A 24009-nucleotide genomic window follows, 5' to 3' on the forward strand; every position below is an offset into this window, starting at 1 on the left:
CAAAATTAGTGTGTATATTAAACCAGGAATCTTCCCTCTCTCCTGTCTGACTGATAGTTATTCCCACCCGCAGAGGGCAACATACTGCTCTAGTTTTGATCTGCTGTACCTATACCCCTGATAGGATTTTTTCATGCAGGGAAAAAGTCAAAATGAAAACCAATCTATGGTTCGAACATAAATACATAAAAATGAGTCATCAGTTTTGATTGATGTGTTTATTTCATGAACACATTGTGTAACATCTGTCCCAGCCATTTTCCATTCTCTTGCTGCACTGCCAGATTCTCTGCAACTCAACTGTAACTTCTGTTTATCGTCCTCCTTATTTCTTTACATCCATGCTTTGCACATCTATCATGCCTAGTAAAAAGAGATTGGATTTTACTTCTTGTCATTGGAGAGTGGGTGGCTTGAAGCCCTATATAAACATCTTGCATCTTAAATGCATACAACTATTCTGTAACAATCAGACACAGTGGACTGCTCACTATATGAAATCTGTTTCCATACAAGAAAGGAAATAATGAGGACCTTCCCATCAAATTCAGCTTTTCACATAGCTGTGCACTATAATTTTCTGTACTTATACTCCTCGATCTTTCCTTTGCCTTTTTATGTTGTTCATTATTTTCTCCTTCTTCAGGCCCTTTCTTCACTGGGGATCAAGGGCCTAGCACATTCCTGGATTTACTGTTACCTGCCTGGATGTTCTTTCACTGTTAACTGATCAAATACTAACTTCTTTCCATGCCTGTTGTCTGCTAGTGTACCACAAGGCTCCATTCTTGGACCTCTTTTCCATCTATACTCATGACCTGGGACAATTAATACATTCTCTTGATTTTCAGTATAACTACTATGCTGATGCACCCAAATATATCTCTTAGCGCCTGACTTCTCTACACTATTATCTTGAGTACCTGTCATGTCATCATGTTTTTCTAAACTTAACATGAGTAAAACAGAGATGGTGATATTTCCAGCTTCTCTCTCTGCTCCCCATCTCTCAATGCAGAAAACACCTCACTAACCTGAATGCCTAAATTCACTGTCAGGGGTTACTCAGGACTCTGGACTCTAATCTAAACCACATATTAACACATGAACAACCTTCTGCTGCTTCCCTCTCAAAAATATCTCCAGGATTCGACCCTTCCTAAGACAAGAGGCTACTAAAATGCTTATACATGACCCAATAATTTTCTGTCTTGACTATTGTAACACCCTCACTCTGTGGACTACTATAAAAAAAATGAGTGGCAACCCTCCAGTCCCTACTGAACTCTGCTGCTCATCTCATCCACCTCTCCACTTCTCTGATGTTGCCTCTCTCTGCCAATCTCTTCGTTGGCTGCCAATTACCCAATGGATCCAGTTCAAACTCTCACCCTCAAATCCAAACTTTCTCATGAGTATCCTCTTTCCCAAAGCCTGTTTATCATGCTCCAAGCCTGAAAACCTTCAAACATACTTTTAAAACACACCTTTTCAGACATGCTTATACTTTGTTATAGATATAATTAGACTTCTATCCTCTAGAGCAAGGGTAGGGAACCTATGGCTCGGGAGCCAGATGTGGCTCTTTTGATGGCTACATCTGGCTCACATACAAATCAGTAGAGGTTGATTCACTAAGCTACACTGCTCAAGCAGCGCAGCTCAGTGTGACAGCGCAAATACAATTTTCAAAGTAAGCACGCTACTGCTGTAGCATGCACTACTAACTTACTCGCGCTACCCCAAAATGAACGGCTGCTCCAATTGTCCCACTGTGGACCCTGTCAGGTCCAGTGACATTGTAGGACGAGACTTTGATTGTCCCAATAGGCTGCCTGTCACTTGACAGGAAGTCTTTGGGCCAAAGAGCGGGGCTCTCGTCCTACAAAGTGAATTAACCCCTAAGTCAGCTAGCTAATTGTACAAGCTATTAGTCTGTATTTCTCCTGTCTGGGAAATTGCTGATGTTGCTGAAATCCAAGAGAAGCTGAAGATTTGTCTGACACTTCCGCTGCCCAGCAAATCAACTGTATACACATCACCATGGAAACAGGGACATGAGACGCCCTCTGCTGCGCATGCGCACTGTTCCAGTTTGAAACATATTGTATGGCTCTCACAGAATTACATTTTAAAATACAGTATGTGGCATTTATGGCTTGCTCTGCCAAAAAGGTTCCTGACCCCTGCTCTAGAGTGTACGGTTGCAAGAGCAGGAACCTACCCGTAGTGTTTCTTGTTTCTTGTATGAAGATATGCCACTATATATAGACAGAGAGAGCCTGAGACAAGGTTAAGTGGCTACTCTATATAGACAGAGAAACAGAGACAAGGTTGGCTATGAAATTATTTGGATAACAATAAATAAAATGCCAACTTCCATGTAGAAAGAGAACAGGCAGAAAACACCTTCAGTATGTGAAAAAGTTATAGCAAAACAAAACAAAAAAATTGTAACCATGTATGTTCTTCCAAGATGCAGTTAATTTTACAGTGCAGTTGTTACAGTGCCTAGCACACAAATAACTATGCTGTGTTCCTTTTTTTCTTTCTCTACCTGAAAGAGTTAAATATAAGGTATGCAAGTGGCTGACTCAGCCCTGACTCAGACAGGAAGTGACTACAGTGTGACCCTCACTGATAAGAAATTCCAACTATAAAACACTTTCCTAGCAGAAAATGGCTTCTGAGAGCAGGAAAGAGGTAAAAAAGGGGAATTTCTTATCAGTGAGGGTCACACTGTAGTCACTTCCTGTCTGAGTCAGGACTGAGTCAGCCAATTACATACCTGATATTTAACTCTTTCAGGCAGAGAAAGAAAAGGAACACAGCACAGTTATTTGTGTGCTAGGCACTGTACATACACATGTCTATCTCATTATGTCAAATTTCAGTTCGGGTATACTTTAAGTTTGGAAAGTCTTATGAGGATTAAGGCCTCGTTCACATCAGGGACGTTTCTGTGCGCTTTACACAGCACACTGCCCTGTGCATTCAGCAAGGTATTGATTTTCCCATGTAATTAAATGTAGCTGGTTCACATTTGTGCGCTGCGCTGAGCAGCATTACAAAAACGTAGGGTTGCATGCATTTCTGTGCGCTGAGCTGTAAAGCGCACATCAATGCAAGTGAATGGGTGCGCTTTTTAACGCATAGAAGCGTGTAGAAGAGCATATGGTTTTTTTTTCCCCTAATCGGAAAAAAAATACATTTACATATAAAAACAAAGCTTTATTGACAACTGCTACTGCTACAATAAACAAAACGTGCTTTAAAGAAGCGCAGAGCAACACAAAGAAACGCGCACTAAAGCACGCACAAGCGCATGTGTTTTGTACCACGCGCTTTCACACGTTTCTCAGCGCAGCAGATGTGAACGAGGCCTAAAGGGATACTGTTAGACCTGGCCCTGTATTGGTTTTTCCTTTGGTTGGATTATTAATCCTATAAAAATGACACACAAATTTATGCCTAACAGAAGATCAGAGAGTGTTCCAAAATAACCTTTACATGCTGTGCAATGTTCATGCATTGTTCTGAGGAAACACAGTGTACAAACCGTTAACTGACTCTAGGCTAGAAGATGAAACTTACGAAATGTCCTCGTTTTTATATTAACCACTGTGTACCATTTCAAGAGCTCCCACATGGAACCACATGATCTAGGTGACTCTGGAGACAATGCTAACAGAGAAAACATTTTAAAGGGTATTTCTCGGTGTACACCCTGGAGATGGATATTACCAGGTCTACTACAAAATTAAACACTCCAGGGAGCACAGCTCTATGGTGGAGAACATGTGCTGCTATAATTTACATTTACCTTTATTGTGGCCATAAGGAGATAAGAGTTTCCAAAAACACCAAAGACAAGTCAACATTTATCCTTTACTTCCAGATCCGAGGGCACCTGTGGCAGCAGTAATCAGCTGAGTGCTCATTCACTTCTACATTTTATATGTTATATTTTAGTTCCACTAGAGGGAGCTTTCTGTTAAGAAAATGACAACTAGGACAAGGTTCGGTTCACGTATTTTTGCTATCATAATGCAATACATCTCTGGTGCTCACTCTGTTGTGGTCTGGTAAGGAGGCGTCACCATTTCCACTGCCCAGAAAAATGTGCAGTGTAGGGTAGTATCGCAAGACCACAATGGATATGTGTGACAGGCATACAGCCGATGTAGTTGGTGCATGTTAAATTGGGTGATGGGCTTTGCTGATAGGTAGACTATCTGTAATGATGCCAATCCAATGCAGGATGCGGGGACGGCATCATTCCTCCATCCCTTTCTCTGAATGGGCCCCCCTACTGTCTGTGACCCCCTGCTTGCAGAGTTTGCACAGCGGTGCGGGCGGTTATCTTACCGTCCATCCACGCGTACCTGCAGCCGGTTCCTCTCTGCTATTTCCGGTTTCCAGTGACATCATAGGAAACAGGAAGCAGAGAGGAGCCGGCTGCCTGTACATGTGGATGGACGGTAAGATGACCGCCCGCACCACTGCGCAAACTCTGGAAGCAGGGGGTCACAGACAGTAGGGGGGCCCATTCAGAGAAAGGGATGGAGGAATGATGCCGGCCTCGCATCCTGCATTGGCGTGGCTGGCGCCTTAATTTCATATTTCTTCACCTCTCTGCCCAGGCGGCCAGGACACAAGGGGGGGGGGGGGGTGACGCTGGATAGCCCCCCCAACCCGGGACAGTCCCGCAGGATCCGGGACACTTGGGGGGCTCTATGGCTCAGTGGGGAAAGCAGGACGACACACAGCACAGGAATTTGTGTGTGAATAGCAATATAATATATCCCCTTAAAATAAGCCCTAGCACATCTTTTGGTGCACAAATTACTATAAGACACTGTCTTGTTTTCAGAGAAACACGTAGCGTGTGTACAGGGCTTTAGAGGCAGAGAAAATGGAATGCTGCTGCTGCTGCAGAGAGAGCTAAAAGGAAAGCTTAGTTGGGCTCTTGTAGGCTTGTTAGCTTTCTCCTTGCTGATTCTTATTGCTAAAAAAGCACCACTCAACAGCTCTTTTGAGAGCTAATCTTGTTCTTGTGATCTATTTTGTGTGTGTGTGTGTGTGTGTGTGTCCCACAGACACTTGTATTGCATAGACAGCCTTAGTAATTCCTACTGTGCCACTGCCAGGCCCAGCACATTCAGTGACTACCTGTGTGTGTGACAGGCAGCTGCACATTTGTAATCCCAATCACTGCACCTGTTCACTGTTCAGTGCACCTACCTACCGGCTACCTATACCTACGTGAGCGCACGCATTGTTAATACCACCAGTCATTGCACCTGTTCAGGGTACCTGTGTGTGTGTGTGTGTGTGTGTGTGAAAGGCAGCTGCACATTTGCAATCCCAATCAATGCACCTGTTCACTGTTCAGTGCACTAACCTACCTACCTACCTACGTGAGCACAAGCAGTGTAATATACCACCAGTCATGGCACCTGTTCACGGTACCTGTGTGTGACAGTTGCACATTTGTAATACCAATCCCTGCATACCTGTTCACTGCACCTGTGTGACTGCGCGCTGTTTAGTATACCAGTCCATGCATACCTGTTAACTGCACCTGTGTGACACTTGCACATTATATTGTAATACCAGTCACTGCTACCTGTTCACTGCAGCTGTGTGACCGCATGCTGTTTAGTATACCAGTCCGTGCATACCTGTTAACTGCACCTGTGTGACAGCTGCACATTGTATTGTAATACCAGTCACTGCTACCTGTTCACTGCAGCTGTGTGACTGCACGCTGCTTAGTATACCAGTCCGTGCATACCTGTTAACTGCACCTGTGTGACAGCTGCACATTGTATTGTAATACCAGTCACTTCTACCTTTCACTGCACCTGTGTGACTGCACATTGTATTAGTCAAGTCAGTGCATACCTTCCACTTAATTCCCCCCCCCCCCCCCGATACGGACAAAACAGGAGGCAGAGACAGACCCAGAGGCAGGCCACCCGGCAGGTCTGTTCAAGGTCGCGCTGACGTGATTTCCTGTGGCCCTAGACCAAAGTACTGTGCTCAGAAGAAGGCACGTCCCATCAACTCCCAAGATTGTCAGGACGTGGTTGACTATTTAATACAGAACACCTCATCTTCCACATCCACCAACGCTACTCCAAGTACCACATCCGCTACATTTGACACTTCGCAGGAGTTATTTGGTGGGGAAATCACTGATTCACAGCCATTATGGTTACAACAAGATGAAGGCGCTAAGCAAGTTACACCGCCTCATATGTCTGAGTTACACACTATGGACGTAAGGTGTGAGGAGAAGGATGATAAAGTACCTGCTGTTGGTGCAGTTTTGGAGGTGTCTGATACAAGCGAAGCTTTGGAGGATGATTATGATGATGATACTGCCATGGATGCCACATGGGATCCGAAGAGACACGATGACCAAGGGGACAGTTCAGAGGGGGAGTCAGAGAGGAGTAGGAGGAGACGAGTTGCTGAAAGAAGCAGGGTTAGCTCGTCGTCAGAAACAGCTGGTGGCAGTGTCTGGCGCCATGTATCGCCACCTATGGACAGCCAGCCAACATGCCCTTCAACGTCAGCTGCTGACGCCACCATAGTGCCCACACCACAGGGTAGCTCAGCAGTGTGGACATTTTTTAGTGTGTAGGCCAAAGTTCAGGGCAATGCCATCTGTATTCTCTGCCACCAATGTCTGCCAGTCATCCCCTTGCCCGGCGTCTCACAGCTGGCTTGGCGGAACGGTTATCCCACCAGCTGTTACCATACCAGCTGGTGGACTCTGAGGCCTTCTGAAAATTTGTGGCCATTGGGACACCGCAGTGGAAGATACCAGGCCGCAATTATTTCTCCAAAAAGGCGATACCCAAACTGTACCATGAAGTTGAGAGGCAAGTGGTGTTATCTCTGGCACACAGCATTGGGTCAAGGGTCCATCTGACCACGGATGCCTGGTCTGCCAAGCACGGTCAGGGCAGGTACATTACTTACACAGCCCATTGGGTCAACCTGGTGACCACTGGCAAGCAGAGAGTATGTGCCTGTGCAGCGGACCAAGTGACACCTCCACGGCTTGCAGGCAAGCCTGCTGCCACCTCCTCTCCTCCTGCTACATCCTCTTCACTGTCGTCGTCGTCCTCCTCCTTGGCTGAGTGGCAGTTCAACTCTACTGGTGCTGCTATCTCCTCTCCAGCTACACAGCCCCAGCTCCCCAGAGCGTATGCTGCATGCCAGGTAACACGGTGTCACGCCATCTTAGACATGTCTTGCCTCAAAGCGGAGAGTCACACTGGAGCAGCTCTCCTGGCTGCTCTGAACAAACAGGTGGATCAGTGGCTGACCCCACACCAACTGGAGATCGGCAACGTGGTGTGTGACAACGGCAGCAATCTAATTTCGGCTTTGAATTTGGGAAAGTTGACACATGTACCCTGCATGGCACATGTGCTCAATCTCGTAATTCAGAGATTTGTGTCTAAGTACCCAGGCTTACAGGATGTCCTAAAGCAGTCCAGGAAGGTGTGTGGGCATTTCAGGTGGTCTTACATGGCCATGGCACGCTTTGCCGATATTCAGCGGATAAACAACTTGCCAGTGAGACACTTGATTTGCGATAGACCGACTCGCTGGAATTCAACCCTCCTGATGTTCGACCGCCTGCTACAATGGGGGAAAGCCGTTAAACAGTATCTCTACAACTGCAGTCAAAGGACACAGTCTGGGGAGATGGGGATGTTCAGGCCGAAGTACTGGACACTGATGCAAAATGCCTGCAGGCTCATGCGGCCGTTTGAGAAGGTGACAAACCTGTCGAGTCGCAGTGAAGGCGCCATCAGCGACTTGATCCCATATGCATTCTTCCTGGAGCGTGCCGTGCGTAGAGTAGTGGATCAAGCTGTGGAGGAGCATGCACAGGAACAGGAGGAAGAGTTGTGTGATCAATTCTCAGCAGAAGCAGATGATTCCTCAACACCTGCAGCAGCACAGAGGGGGGAGGACAAGGAAGAGTCGTGTGGGGAAGAGGAGTCAGATGATGAGGAATGTGTTTTTGTTTTTTTTTAGGAGGAGGAGGCAGCAGAAGAACAACCGCAGCAGGCATCACAGGGGGCTTGTGCTACTCAACGCTCCGCGCCATTGTTCGTGGCTGGGGGAGGAGGAGAACTTAGCTGACATCACTGATGAAGAGCAAGAGGAGATGGATAGTACGTCTGCATCCAACTTTGTGCAGATGGCATCTTTCATGCTGTCCAGCCTGTTGAGGGACCCCCGTATAAAAACTGAAGGGGAATGAGCTGTACTGGGTGGCCACGCTACTAGACCCTCGGTATAGGCACAAAGTGGCGGAGATGTTTCCAAATCACCAGAAGGCAGAAAGGATGCAGCACTTGCAGAACAAGCTGGCAACTATGCTTTACAATGCATTTAAGGGTGATGTCACAGCACAACAGAATAAAGGTACCACTGCCAGTAATCCTTCTCCCATGTCCACGCAGGCAAGGACAGGACGCTCCAATGATCTCATGGTGATGTCAGACATGCGGACATTCTTTAGTCCAACGCCTTGCCTTAGCACTTCCGGATCCACCCTCCACCAACACCTCGACCAACAGGTAGCCGACTACCTGGCCTTAAGTGTGGATGTAGACACTGAGCAGCGATGAACCCTTGGACTACTGGGTGCTCAGGTTTGTCATGTTGCCAGAGCTGTCACAATTTGCCATCCAACTTCTATCTTGCCCTGCCTCAAGCGTCCTGTAAGAAAGGACCTTCAGCGCAGCTGGAGGCATTGTCACTGAGAAGAGAAGTCGCCTAAGTCAAAAAAATGTTCAGTACCTCACCTTTATCAAAATGAATGAAGCACGGATCCCGGAGGGCTACTGCCCGCCCGAAGACTAAGTCAGTCCCCGCACACAGCATCTCTGCCTGCACGCCGTGTGACTGCCTGCCCCTTGACTAAGTCGCTCCCCACACAGCATCTCTGTCTGCAGGACACTTGACTGCCTTCTCCGCCACAACCAACAGGGTCCAGGACTCCAGGCGGATTCCTGAATTATAATAATTTTTCTGGTGCGTGTACATGCCTGCCTAATTTTTCCTGGCTGCACTGCAGCTGCAACAACAAAACAAAAGGCATGTACATGTGTCAATTCCACTTCATGATCATTACCTTGCCGCGGTGAAGGGGCTTGTGTATCACAATGAAGCAATGACCGCCGGCTATATGAGTGTCTCGGGGGGTGGCACACCAAAGATAATAAGGTCATTGCTTCATTGTGGACAATTCGATCAGCTGGACAGTCACTGTTGTTCTGTCATTAAGCTGCCTTAGCCTGGTGACCATATGGGCTTGAAAACCGCTATCGCCTGCACTCTGGCCATGGTGCGCACCAGTCCAGCATGGCCGTCACTACGCAAACAGCTGTTTGCGGTGAGTTACACAGAGAGTTTGGTCTATCAGTGTGAAGCAGTACTCTAATTACACTCCCTGATTGATGTATACACATGCAAGATGTTTTAAAGCACTTTAGGCCTCCAATTTAGCATGCAATGTGATTTCTGTCCTTAAAACGCTGCTTTGCGTCAAATCCAGATTTTTTCCCGGGACTTTTGGCGTGTATCCCACTCCCCCATGCAAAAACTCAGATGTTAGACCCCTTGAAACATCTTTACCATCCAGTGGCGTAGCTAAGGAGTTGTGGGCCGCGATGCAAGTTTTACAATGGGGCCCCCAAGCACTCTATACATAGCAATTGATACGGCGCACCAAAACCTGCCAATGGCAGCTACAGTGTCTGAGGTGCAAGAAGGGGATGGGGAGCAGTTTGTTAATAATTACCATTATTCAAAGTATCTATAGAAGTGATTATTATGAGCACAGGACCAATAGAGAGCTAATACTGTAGTTGAAGGAGGGCCTTTCGGGGGCCCCTCTGGCCCAAGGGCACCCGATGCAGTCGCTACCTCTGCACCCCCTATTGCTATGCCCCTGTTTCCATCAATTTTGTGGCCAGCATAAATGTTTCTAGTTTTCAAAGTTCGCCTCCTCATTGAAGTCTATTGCGGTACGTGAAAGTTTGCATGTTCACGAACGTTTGCGGAGGTTCGGGCCATCTCTATTTGCTAAGCTACAGTCCTGGGTCCAGATACACACTGCACCTCACATATACTCATGCTCTGTATTAGAACATAGTGTGAAAAATACATCATTTTATATATTACTATTCTTATAGCTGTTAGTTATGAAATTATTATTATTGCTGGTGCGTAACAAAGCAGTAATGCACTGAAACAGGCAGCAGAGCTGTTTTTCTGTGTGTGGTATTACAACATTTTAGAGACTTATATTCCACAGCCAAGTATTTTGCTCAGTGTAAAAATGCACTTTCATGCCAGTAGAGAGCCCTTTGCTCTCAAACTATGCCAAATGGTATTTTTTTGCGCAATGTCCCTCTGACACGGTTATGAGATTAAACTGTGTGGTGTTAATTTGTGACTATCTGCATGTGAGTGAAAATGGAAAGTTCATTTTTACATGTCTAAAGGCTAATTTCACACCAGGACGTTGCGTTAGAGCGTTAAGGTCACATAATGTCCCCCTAACGGAACGCCTGGTGGTGCTAGATCTGGACGTCAAAGTGAGCCGCGTTGTGCAGCTCACTCTGGCGTCAGTGATGCCGTGATGCGCACTCTTGTGCACATGCGGCATCACGTGGTCCCGCCGGCCAATCGCCGCACAGAGCGGCTGCTCCAGGAAGTAAACACTGCACGTCATAACGTGCAGTGCATATTAATTAGCCATGTGCCTGGCCGCTCTCCGCTCCTCCCCAACATTACTGAGCATGTGCAAGCAGTCTAACGCGGCTCAGCAGCGTCCAAAGTACTGCATGCAGTACGTTGTCTTGTGACGCAGCGTTACAATGTAACGCAACGTCCGCACTGTGAACAGCCCCATTGATTTTTCATTACTGTGCGGTGGGCTGCGTTACAGGCTGCTCTAACGTGCGCCTGTAACGTCCCACTGTGAAACCAGCCTAAAGCTAAACAACATAAACAACAGGTCCTCATTAGGGAAGCAATTTGAGGCCATTCTTTCCATGCAGATGTCATTGGATTATTTATTTTAAAATTAAAACACATAGCGCAGGTCAAGTAATGGAGCGCCTGATTTACTGAACACAAGGCATCAGCTTTAATAATGGATTTTAAATTGATAAAGCGCTGGGCTGTGACTGCAGTTCTCTATACTCCCTGTGTGATTCACAATAATGCTATACACAAATCTCTTCTGTCTCAGCTCTGACAAGTTAAGGCTGGTAATAAAAAAGAGCTAGTGTAAATGTCAGTATAAAAATAGCTTCCGCTTGGAGGGAAATGCATTCTTTCCCAAAGCCAAGATTTGAAATGATCGGATGCTGCAACATAGAAAATCTCTTCTATAGCACCACTGAGGTGGTATATTTAACCCTTTAGCAGCCAATTTATTTCAGCACATTTTTTAATTTCTTATTTGTTACATTTCCTTGCTATTAATTAGTACTGTAATGTATATTTATGGCCACTTGTCAGTCACAATAACAGAGGACTTCTGCTTTCAGCTTCTATATCCTCTGCTAGCAGAGGGACATCGAAGCATTCCAAAAATGTAAAGCTCAACGAGTTCTGCTGGCTGAGGTCAAAATCAGTGCACTATCTCAAACAAGATAATTCCTTTTAAAGTGGATCCGAGACAAACTTTTGCATTCTTCATTTTTCTGCCCCTTACATATAGTTTCTGGGTGTAACGGTTGCGGAACTATTTCCGTGGTCAGCGCACAGGACGCGCGCTGACACTGCTGAAATCCTCCACAAGCATGTTATTTGATAGAACCCAGCTTGGGTGCGATGCACCTGTAGAGGGCAATTCCCACCGGCAGATGGAGCTGTGGAGTGCAGCAGACTAGCACAGCCTCTGCACGGCCACAGATGCCAGGTGGGAATTGTACGAGTTGAAGCAATGCAGGGCAAGATAGCCCTTAAAGAGTGAGAACACAGAGACAGAATGTATGTGTGTCCACCAATCTAGTCGCCACCCAGCGACGGTGAACACACAACAACAGAACCGAAGTGGGAACGCAATCGCAAGAGTGGCGATTGCCAAAAGTGACACAAGACCGAACTATACAGAGCACAAGTGTAGAGAAAGAGCACAGAGACAGAATGTATGTGTGTCCACCAATCTAGTCGCCACCCAGCGACGGTGAACACACAACAACGGAAACGAAGTGGGAATGCAATCGCAAGAGTAGCGATTGCCAATAGTGACACGAGACCGAACTAGACAGAGCACAAGTGTAGCAAAAGGCACAGCAAGCAAGAACAATCAGAACATCAAGGAAAATAACAAACTCTAGCTAAACGCGAACACCGCACTCATTCGCAACAGCAAACGCATTTACGACACGATCACCGCGCGTTAGGCGCTCAGTGATAAGCGTGCCACCCTAACTAACCAATGAAACACAAAATAGAGAATGCGAATGCTTGCTAAACGGTTACCTCACCGAGCCTACAGCAAGCGTTCGTATCAGACAAGACAGAGAGATGGGACTACCAGTAGCAACCGCTGCTCTGGCTAGCACCCCTAAGGCAGAATACAGAAGGAACCACCGCTGCTACCGCTAGAGCGGATGCGATCCAAACAGACAAACAGATGGGGCTAACAGTAGCAACCGCTGCTCTGGTTAGCACCCCTAAGGCAGAATACAGAAGGAAGCACTGCCACTACCACTAGGGCGAATGCAATCCAGACAGATGGAGCAGCCAGTAGCAACCGCAGCTCTGGCCTACACTCCCAGACAGACAGAATGATTTCCTGTCGACCGCCGCTGGCGACAAGACAATCGAGACAGAGAGACAGAACAAGGCAATACAGATAATACAACCTGACTGCACTAAAAGGGATGCCTAGTGCAGTCCCCAGGAATTACTCTAAGATAATCTTAGCAAACGACAGCAAGGCTGACACTCCAGGAGAGTTTGCAGGAACAAACCATCATGACCAGCAAAGGATTCTGGGAGCAAAAGGTATTTATACTGCAAGCCATCAGAGGAGGCAGCTAGGCAATTTGCAAGACAAGTGTATGCAAATTCCTCAGCAGAGCAACTCTGAAACTTGCAAAGCGAAGACAGGTCTCTTTACCAGAGACCTGCAGCATTCAGACCTAAAGAATGGACAAACAGCTGTCTGCCTGTGCAGACAGCTGAGCAGATCGTTACACTGGGGCATTCTTCCCCCCCAAAATGCTTTTTTTTTTTTAAATTACACTAATACATCATAAATATAAATATAAATAATAAATTAAAGGAGCCCTGCCCCAACTCCTCCAACGCCGCGGCGTTCACTCCCATACTGCAATTAATCATGGGAGCTGAGCCTGGCAAGGAGGAAAGTCTTATTTACATTTGCCTGCCCCACTGTGCGCTGATTGGTGGAGGTGCACAGTGGGGCTGGATCGGAGGCAGGAAGCCGATGTGAGAGGAGAGGAGGGGGCCATGGGCAGCGCACACTGGCATCTAGACTGCCGATTCTCCTGTAACTGTCTCCCTCTCCCTCCGCTACTCAGACTGGCTGCATGTCACAGTCAGAGTGACCCGCTGCGCCGTTATGGCAGGAGAGCGGGTCGCCTATCAGCGCACATACAGGCAGTCTTCCTGTATGCGTGCTGATAGGCGACCCGCTGTCCTGTCATAGCGGCGCACCGGGTCGCTCTGACATGCGGTCTGAGTTCCAGAGGGAGACAGTTACAAGGGAAGCGGCCGCCGAAGGCAAGATGATCGGCACGGTGGGGGGTGGGAGGGCTGGGGGGTACACGACACCATACTACCTATACTGGCTGGGGAAGCGATACTGGGGACAACTATACGATCTATACTGGGGGGCAATTATGCTTGCCATACTGACTGGGGCCAACAATACTATCTATACTGAGGGGCAACTACACTAGCTATAATAACTGGGGCCAACTATACTATCTATACTGGGGCAAACTATACTATATACTCTGTACACTGATTTCAGATGCAAGGGGGTGGAGAGGGGAGTGGAGTTCACAGGCTGAGGGGCAGAGCTACAGAGCAGGTTTGTCTGTGTGTGATGGTGACAAGAAAAAACATGGACGCACTCATTGTATCACAGGAAGAAATAATCCATATACAGTTGAAGCTGTTTGCAGCTGAATTTGCTGTGTAACCCATCTAAACTTTAGATAACATATATAGACATGTTTCTTGCTATAGTTATTTTTTCATCTCGGATCCGCTTTAAGTTGCTAATGGGTTAACATGGCTGAGACCAATGGATATCTCACAAATATTATCTCTAAAATGTGGCTTTCAATTGTCTCTATAATTAACCTCCTTGGCGGTAATCCCGAGCTGAGCTCGGGGTATGCCGCCGGAGGTCGCCGCTCAGGCCCTGCTGGGCCGATTTGCATTCTGCAAAAAGCAGCACACGCAGCCGGCACTTTGCCAGCCGCGTGTGCTGCCCGATCGCCGCCGCTCCGCGGCGATCCGCCGCGTGCAGCGGCGAAAGAGGGTCCCCCCAGCCGCCTGAGCCCAGCGCAGCCGGAACAAACAGTTCCGGCCAGCGCTAGGGGCTGGATCGGGCGGCTCTGACGTCAGGACGTCGACTGACGTCCATGACGTCACTCCGCTCGTCGCCATGGCGACGAGGAAAGCGAAACAAGATAGGCCGCTCATTGCGGCCTATCTTGTTACTTTCGATTGCCGGAGGCGATCGAAAGTACGCTTCCGGAGCGCCCTCTAGTGGGCTTTCATGCAGCCAACTTTCAGTTGGCTGCATGAAATATTTTTTTTTTTATTTAAAAAAAACCCCATTTCAGCCTCCCTGGCAAAATAAATAAACCGCCAGGGAGGTTAAAAAAAAATATCCCTAGGATCCCTTTGGCTTTACACAACCAAAGACAAAGAGTACAGTTTTTCCATGTCAAGCAAAATACCATCCTTTAAGGATTTTAACAGTTTTTAGACTAAAGATCAAATGATGTTCTTTGCTTAAAGGAAAACTTAAGTCAAAAAAAAAAATGACATTTACTCACCTGGGGCATCCCTCAGCACCCCGAAGCTGGATGGTGCCCTCGCAGCCCCGCTCCGATCGTCCTGTCCCCGCCGGCGGCTACTTCCGGTTCGGCGACAGCCGCCGACAGGCTGGGAACGCGGCTGTTTTTCCGCGTTCCCAGCCGCTGCTATCACCCTCTATGCTGCTATAGCGTATATATATACGCTATAGCAGCATAGAGGGTGATAGCAGCGGCTGGGAACGCGGAAAAACAGCCGCGTTCCCAGCCTGTCGGCGGCTGTCGCCGAACCGGAAGTAGCCGCCGGCGGGGACAGGACGATCGGAGCGGGGCTGCGAGGGCACCATCCAGCTTCGGGGTGCTGAGGGATGCCCCAGGTGAGTAAATGTCATTTTTTTTTTTGACTTAAGTTTTCCTTTAAATTAAACCTGAGATGAAGGTAACAAAAGGATCTTTACTTACCTGTGGCTACTTCCACACTTCCCCCTGTAGTCGGCCTGCTCCCTCGATGTTCGCCCAGTCCCCACCATTGTGCTGCCATCAACCCTGTTAAAGTCTGCAACTCAGCACACCCATTCATGTGGGGCAGATCATCCACAAGCCAAACCTAGGCAGTTGCCTTGGGCCTGGAGATAATCTGGGGGCCTGGAGGATGCTAACCCCAGCCCTCCACCAAGTCTTACTAAAAAAAAAAATACAAGTGATCCTCAGCGTTTGGCAAAAACTGCTAACTTTCCTAGAGCAGTATAAAGAACGGAGACGGCACACAAGGTTGCTTCTTCAAGTAAGCTGTATTACACTCGTACAGTTAGTCGCTCGTTCCAAAATCACTGCTGTACCGCCGCACACCCGAGCAACCAACTTGCACCAGGCGCGATCGACTAACACAACCAATTTTATCCCGAAATTGATCTTATCGTCAATCGGGCCTGCACTTTGCAGCACCAATTTTCAAACAATTTGATAATAACCGAATTGGTTGGTTGATCAGCTGCCAAAGTCGCCTGGTGTATGGGCATCTTAAGATGCCCCTTATGTTCCACTAGTTACTAGTACATAAATAAGCATTTTTTTTACTTTAATAACGAGTTACTTTAATTTATGCTAGAACACTGTGCAGAGCAGAAATTGTCATTGCTCTTAATCTTCCAGTCCCTTGTGACTTTGTGCATAAAATATTCATTGACTTACTCTAATAATTCATGCTGCAGATTGGCAGTATGAGTTATCTGTGATATGGGAGGGAAATCTGTGTACAAACATGGACAAAATGTGCCCCAGTATTGATCAGGATTTCCTAATCCTCTTATTCCTGTTTCTGCTGCATATTATAAAAAAGTAAAGCTTGTACCATCTGCTTGTCAGGGAACTAGCCCAGCCATCGCTAGTTTATTTTCTTTAGTTGGTAATATCGTGTGGATCAGAACTATCCATTACCCCAGGCACAGAATGGAACCTTGGAATGAATTAGCAATTAATCCTGTATTGATTTTTAGCATAATAAATCATTATTTGCTGATCTTTTGTAGCAGTTACTAACTGAATCCTATTTATTTTATAGATGGAGATTACATGTTTAAGTTTGAAGTTATTTTTACATTAATAATATGCATATGAGTGCAAAAATATATACAATGGCCTCAATTCTGGTAGCTATGTGGGGTAAATATTTTTTTGTAGGTAAAATACCTCATGAGGTATTTTCCTCTTTTTCTAGCAATTCTGAAAGGTTTTTCTCCATTTCCGAACATGAGTTAAAACTTGAGGTAAATGCATAAAGTGAGGTAAAACATGAGGTATTTTAGCGGTAAGCATGCAGTAAATAAATAATAGTATTGTCTTCCATAAGTTAGAATAGTGTTTGAAAGATTTTTTTATTTTTTTTTGAGGGGGGAAGGTGTATTTGATTATGTAGCAACCTGTGAAAAGTATATTTATAGGCATCCCTTAAAAAAAAAAAAATCCAGTAAATTTTGGAGTTTTATTTCTACTATTCTTTTCTATTACACAACCTGAATAGGAACGACACTGAAACAGCAAATTGACTTTACCTCCAGGTACAGGCAGGTCTTAAACTGATCAGTACATTATGTGCTAACATGCCCCCTAATTTCCATGAGAATAGCTATTTTCAGTAAATTACCTCATAAATTACCTAATAATTACCTAATGAGGTAAAACATGACTAAAAACTTACCAGAAATGCTAAATGTCATTACCTCATGAGGTAAATTACCTCACATGATAACTCTACCAGAATTGAGGCCAATGTATATGTCATATAAGACATTAACCACTCTAGCGTTCTATTTATTGGGTGGCTTTTAAAAAAAAATGGTTTAACTTAGTGTAGCTAGCACTAGGCTAGCTACACTTTCCCCCCAAGTCCCTCGGCACTGTCCCCCCCCCCCTTCGATCGCCGTCGGCGATATTTACCTGGTCGCGATCCCGTGATGGCCGAGACTTCCGCCATAGCTTCAGACAATTGGGCATGACGTCAAGCGCAGTTCCGATCACCGCCATAGCAACCCCTGGAGGCTATGGAGAGGCTGCGCCGGAGTGGGCTCGAGGGGGGGGCCTGGGGGTATGTATAAAACAGCAGCGATCGGGGGATCAGAGCGGGCCGGCGGCGATCGGAGGGGTGATGTAGCTAGCCAAGTGCTAACTACACCCCTTACGAAAATTTGTTAAAAAAAAGACCATCCAGAGATCCACCGCGGCGGTAATGGACGAGCTGAGCTCGTCATTACCGCCAAGGTGGTTAAAGTACACTTGTCACTCCACTGAAGTCCCAAAAGCAAGCGTACATGAGAAAAGAGCATAATGTGCTGAAGCTCAATGTTAATTTTCCCTCCCTACTGCTACAGCTTACTGTCCCTCCAACATCACAAAACATCACTTAGACAACAGGCTTACATTACTGTCTAAACTCTTCAAAGGGAGCGGGGATGCAATTACCTTTTAGTCATAGTGTCCTTATCCTATTCGAAATAGGAAGCTTTCTATTATTTGCATGCTTAGATAAGATTGTTACTGTAGCTAAAAAAAAACTTTCCACAATACCACTGGCACTGCACAGTTCCCTTAGCTAGCCAAAGGCAACCAGACCAGGTAAAAAGAAAAAAATGTAGTGGACATATCTATATATCTAATTAACAGTTGTAATGTATGAGTTGGGCGCAGCTGTGCGCGCAGCAGCTGAGTCCATGCCGTGCACAGCACAAGTCACCTGCTGCTCAGCAAAGTGAAGGAGAGGGAAGGCGGGTGCGCACTGTGTTCACAGGAGCGGGCATGCGCGTGGTGGTTACATGGCGGATGGGTGTGCATGGCAGGGGAGGAGGGGGATTCTTGAAAAGAATCAGGGGTTACTGGTAGCGATCTATTTCAGGACAAAATGGGGGTTACATAACTTTTTGGGGCACTAACTAATTTTTTGGCAATTTATTACTCTTGAATGTTATAGTCCCCTTAAATGCTAATGATTGTTGTAACTGAATTAGGCCAGTCATCTTCTTGTAATCTGTCACTTATGATCTTGCCCAGCAGTGTATGCTTATTACCACTGTGCTGCAGCATATGGCTATTTGGGTTACTCAATCAGACAGACACCTACTAAAGAAAATATACAGTAGCACCTCTGGAAGGAAAGAGCAAAGCAGAGCTTGGGAACACACTGCAGCACTTGTCCATGAAAACTGCAAAATGTCAGGTGTCCTGTAAAATATGTTGTGTCACATGACCCTAGTGAGGCTAACAAACAACTAGGGAGATCTGATCCCCTGAGCATTTATAACATTGTAATGTATAATAATGTTGGTGTACCTCCCTCTCTAGATATTGAATTAACCTTTTTTTCCAAGCCTCTTAGAAGACTCCTTACAAGCCTGAAGCAGCGATCCTTGGAACTTAGCAAGGTATTTTTCTCCTCCCCTCCTCTCGCTTCCAAGTACATTCCTTTGGTATTTCTTATTTATTATTAGGAGCTTGGAGTCTTTCACATAGACATTGTAAACAGGTTGATGAGTGTATGGACTGGTTTAGCTTTTAATAGTCTCCATATCTAAAATACCCTAGTCAGAGTTGTTTATAGACCAAATCTTTTTTTACATTATACAAACTTGATGTGATGGCATTTTTCAGGAGTACTGCAGTGCCACAGGCTCCAAGTGGGCTACAACTCTGACATAACATTCAATAAAATGTGTTTTCCTACTTTTTATTACCCATACAGTTACCATATTTGCTTTTGTGCACAAGTACTATTGTCTGTCTACAAATGACAAGTTCCCAAAGTACAGTTTATCTTGCCTGAAACCTTCCATTGCATTTTATTCATGGCTGCTGTAATTATATATTAAAATCTTCTAGAAGTCATTTCTAAACTGTGTGCATGCTAGAAGCAGAGATAGCTTATTTTCAGCACAGCTAGGAACGTGACAACAGAGGAATGTAAACAAAAGATAATGTTATCACCTCTCGGATGCAGATGTGAAGCTGAAGGAGCTTTCCACTGAAGAACAAAGTGTTGTGTTTAACTGTTTGAATTTTGTTCTGCTACATTTTTTTGTGGAAGTAGGTTTAAGGATGTTAGTATTATTTTAGAGAAAAGAAGAAATGCAGAGTTTCAGACCACTTTGAAGGACCACTATTGCGAAAAATTGTAAAATTGAAACACATACAAATAAAAAGTGTGTTTCTTCCACATTACAATGGGCCATAAATTACCTTTCTCCCATCTTGCTGTCACTTACAATAGGTAGTTGAAATATGACAGAACTGACAGGTTTTGGTCTAGTCCATCTCTTCATGGGGGATTCTCAGCATGGCCTTTATTTTTTTATAAAGACACCCCTTTAAAAGGATTTATATAAAGATGCTGGTCATTCTCCTTGCTCGCTGCTTACTTTTTTTAGCAGTTGGACAGGGCAACTGCTATTCACTGAGCACTTTTGAAATTAAATAAAACCCAGAGAACCTCCATGACGATATGTGCTATTCCAAAACCTGTCGGTTCTGTCAGATTTCTACTACCTGCTGAAAGTGACAGCAAGAGAGGAAAAAAGTAATTTTACTCTGGAAGAAATGTACTTCCTATTTGTATGTGTTTAGATGGATTTTACAATGTTCACGATAATAGTCCTTTAAGGAAGACCTGGCATTTTGACTTTGGACCTGCTTGAAGTGAATGTTAATAAGGAGTTACTTAACTGAACTTGTGATTTGCTTCTAGTTGTCTGTGACTGATTTGCTTGAAATGGAAAGTACGGCCCTACAAAAGAATAAGCAGACACCTCTAGATCACATACTGTCTGCGACATCGCAGGAAAGGGTTTTTATGTGAGTGAAGTTAGATTTGTGCTTCAGGGAACAGCAATCACAGTTAGAATATTACAAAGTAGAGCATGCCTTTCATTTTCATCTAAAATAAAACACTAATAGGGCAATTGACTGAATGCGTGAAAGTGAATCTTTTTGTAAATTAGCAGTAGCTATGGAGACTGTAGCAAGTCATCAAATTGCTGGGTAATTACATTACTTTGCATCGTGATGTGCCAATGTACCAATCTAATTTTAACTTTGCATAGTCAGAGCTAAAGATGGGCTTTCTGTTTGTTTCTAAGAAAAGAGCTATAGAAAAGCTACAAAACCAGCAATAATGCACTTCATGATGATTTCCAGAATAGCTCGATATGTTTTGCTGGACAATAGATAATGCAAATTCTTAGCTACTTCTGTACCAAATCAATAATGTTTGATTAGGATAATTTGACTTAACACACTGAAAACTGGATATCATAAGTATATGCACTGGGGATAAGTTATTAAGACAGGGGCAAAGAAAACTGAAATAAACATAAAAGTAATGCAAATTAGTAATTAAGCCATAGCTAGACACAACTCCTTGTTTCCTTTAAACTGTTAATAGTTCAATGATATGTTTCAAATCAAATTTCAAATAAAGTTTTCTTTGTGTTTAGGTTTATCTTCCTGTTTTCATTTGCCTTTTTTTTTTTTTTTACTGAAGATTAAGTTAGAAAATGGTTAGTGGTTGTCCAAAGCAACAGCCCATCATTTTGATCTACAATCTGAACAGCAAGCCCTCTCATATGTGAGTCAGAAATAACAAACCTCTGCTAATTGGCATGTCCACAGCTTTGGTGTAGGTTTCTGATAATTAGCAGTCCAAATACTATGAAAAATAATCTACTTGCCAATGTATTTATGGTCTTCTAAATTCTAAACCATCACTAAGTTCTGACACCTGGTGCCTCCATGGCAGCATACAATGGGTTGACACTACCCCCTCAACCCAACACCATGGGACACTTATCTATGAGTTTGGACCTAGCATACCTTTTCTGTGATCTTTCTTCCCTTGGACATTTGGCTATTCTTAGAGACTATATTTTAAAGTGAACCCGAGGTGAGAGTGATATGGAGGCTGCCATATTTATTTCCTTGTAAACAATACCAGTTGCCTGGCCGCCCTGCTGATACATTTGGCTGCAGTAGCATCTGAATTACACCACAAACAAGCTAACAGTGTCTGAATTAAACCAGAAACAAGCATGCACTTAAAGAGACTCTGAAGTGAGTTGAAAAATGGCTTTGTAGCTTACATTCAACAGGGGCATGTTTGCCCCTGCTAAAACGCCGCCATCCTGCAGCAGAACGAGGGGTCTTTACCCCCCAAATCCCCCCTGCAAAATCCACGACCAACTTGGTCGTAGATTCTGCTGCTCATGGAGGCAGAGTTTTCGGCTGTAGCTCTGCCTCCATGCGCGTCTATCAGCAGCGGATCTCCGCCTCTCCCCTGCCCCTCTCAGTGAAGGAAGACTGAGAGGGGCGGGGGAGAGGCGGCGATCAGCGCTGATAGACGCGCTGAGAGGCAGGGCTGCGGCCATTAGCCCTGCCTCAACAGGAAGCGATCCCCGGACACCATGGAGGGGATTTGGGGGATACAGACTCCTCGTTCTGCTGCGGAGTAGCGGCGTTTTAGCAGGGGCAAACATGCCCCTGTTGAAATTAAGCTAAAAAGCCATTTTTCAACTCACTTCAGACTCTCTTTAATAGTGTCTGAATTACATCAGAAACAAGCATGCAGCTAATCAGTTATGACAATATTGATCTACATGCTTGTTCAGGGTCTATGGTTGAAAGTATCAGAGGCAGAGGATCAGCAGAACAGCCAGGCAACTGGTATTGCTTAAAAGGAAATACATATGGCAACCCCATATCCCTCTTACCTTGGGTTCACTTTTATTTGCATTCCTTTATGTCTTGTTTTGCATGTTCTTATATTATCCACCCAGGGTTCACCCCTTTGCTTGGGTGAGGTCTCTTATTTGGGCTGCAAAAGGTGTCTTTTATAGAAAACTTATTCTCCTGGAACTGAGGTGTTTTATGCTTCCAAACAGGGTGGGACATACAGACAAGGAGTTTTGACTGCCTTTATATTTGTCAAGGTTTAAGCAGCAACATAATATCATTCTTGGCCTTTCAGAAAATGTCAGTGGCTCAATGCATTCTAGCATCCCATTCCAGTCATCAGATGGGTTCAGTAGACCTTCAGAATATTGCAGCTTCTTCAGTGGCACAGAGCTCATCAGTCAGAGAATTCACATCACATGGCCCATAAGCAAGTCACTTATTCTCCTGAGTTTCCTCGCAGGAGGTAATTTTTCATCTTCAATTTAAATAAAAGTTTTAAACCACCAGCAAGCAAGAAAATACTCAAAATAATTTTGATAGTACTTGTTCACCAACTTTTGGGTACTTTTTTTAATTGTAAAATGGTGAAAAGTTATTTTAAAGAGAACATGAAAATAATCTCATAGGAAATAACTCAGGAGAAAAAGTTAATTGCACATGGGCCCTTCTCTCTATATGCCTTCTCCCTACTGCAATCTACTTTAACCACTTGCCGACCGCGCACTCATAATGCACGTCGGCAAAGTGGTAGCTGCAGGACCTGTGTCGCCGGCTGCAGGCTAATTTAATCAGGAAACAGCCGCTCACGCGAGCTTCCTGTCAATTCACGGCGGGGGGCTCCGTGAATAGCCTGCGGGCCGCCGATCGCGGCTCGCAGGCTAAATGTAAACACAAGCGGAAATAATTCGCTTTGTTTACATTTGTACAACGCTGCTAACAGTAGCAGCGTTGTACCAGATCAGCGATCCCCGGCCAATCAGCGGCCGGGGATCGCTGTCACATGACAGGCAGGAGCCTTTTAGAGGCTGCACAGGACAGATCCGTTCCTGTGCAGCCTCCGATCTCCGGGGCAGGGAGGGAGAGGGGGAATCCTGTGGTGGGGAATCCGCAGGCAGGAGCGTTCAGACCCCCTCAGCACATCATCCCCCTAGTGGGGAAAAAAGGGGGGCGATCTGGTCGCTCTGCCTAATGTTTAATCTGTGCTGGGGGCTGTAGAGCCCACCCAGCACAGATCTCAGTAATCAGCGCTGGCCCTTAAGGGGGGGTAAAGGCTGGGTCCTCAAGTGGTTAAAGACTAAAAAACACAATTAGGTAGGCGGTTTATGCTTAAGTACTTCAGTACCAGCAGTCTTTGCCCAGAGACCACTGGTACAAGAAACCGCTGCATAACAATCGCACACCCATCGCTTCAGACCACCCACTCTGCCGTCTCTATGACGGCAGAGCTCTGTGAGACGGTCAGGAGCCGCTTCACTGGCTCCTGACTGTGTGCTCATTGTAAGCCAATGGGAGCTGTTTATTTTATTGCATTTTATTGCATTTAATTGCATAACTGCTGTATTTATGTATTAAAATCTATCCAGTGATCACTTCTCAGCTCTCCCTGCTTTACTATGTGTGCAGCTCAGTTTCAGCACTGCTGCTAATGTTTATTAGCTAAAGTTTATTAGGTAGAGTTTAAGGACCAGAGACTGCTGGTACAAGAAACCGGTGCATAACA

At 45.4% G+C, this 24009-nt stretch overlaps 1 long non-coding RNA gene across 3 annotated transcripts in view; it reads right to left on the reverse strand.

Annotated features, from left to right (window-relative positions):
* Positions 1–203: 203 nt before the first annotated feature.
* Positions 204–24009, reverse strand: part of LOC137524620 (uncharacterized) — a 154644-nt gene continuing 130838 nt past the window's right edge. For 2 of the 3 annotated variants that reach the window (XR_011022739.1, XR_011022740.1), the window contains 2 exons: positions 2225–2306; positions 204–363 (listed from right to left, as the gene is read on the reverse strand). This is a non-coding gene — a long non-coding RNA (uncharacterized lncRNA). Of the gene's footprint in view, positions 364–2224; positions 2307–20285; positions 20347–24009 lie in introns of all 3 variants that reach the window. The other variant, XR_011022741.1, reaches the window with a different exon arrangement.

The sequence above is a fragment of the Hyperolius riggenbachi genome, chromosome 7 (genome assembly GCF_040937935.1).
Source record: "Hyperolius riggenbachi isolate aHypRig1 chromosome 7, aHypRig1.pri, whole genome shotgun sequence".
Lineage (NCBI taxonomy): Eukaryota > Metazoa > Chordata > Amphibia > Anura > Hyperoliidae > Hyperolius > Hyperolius riggenbachi.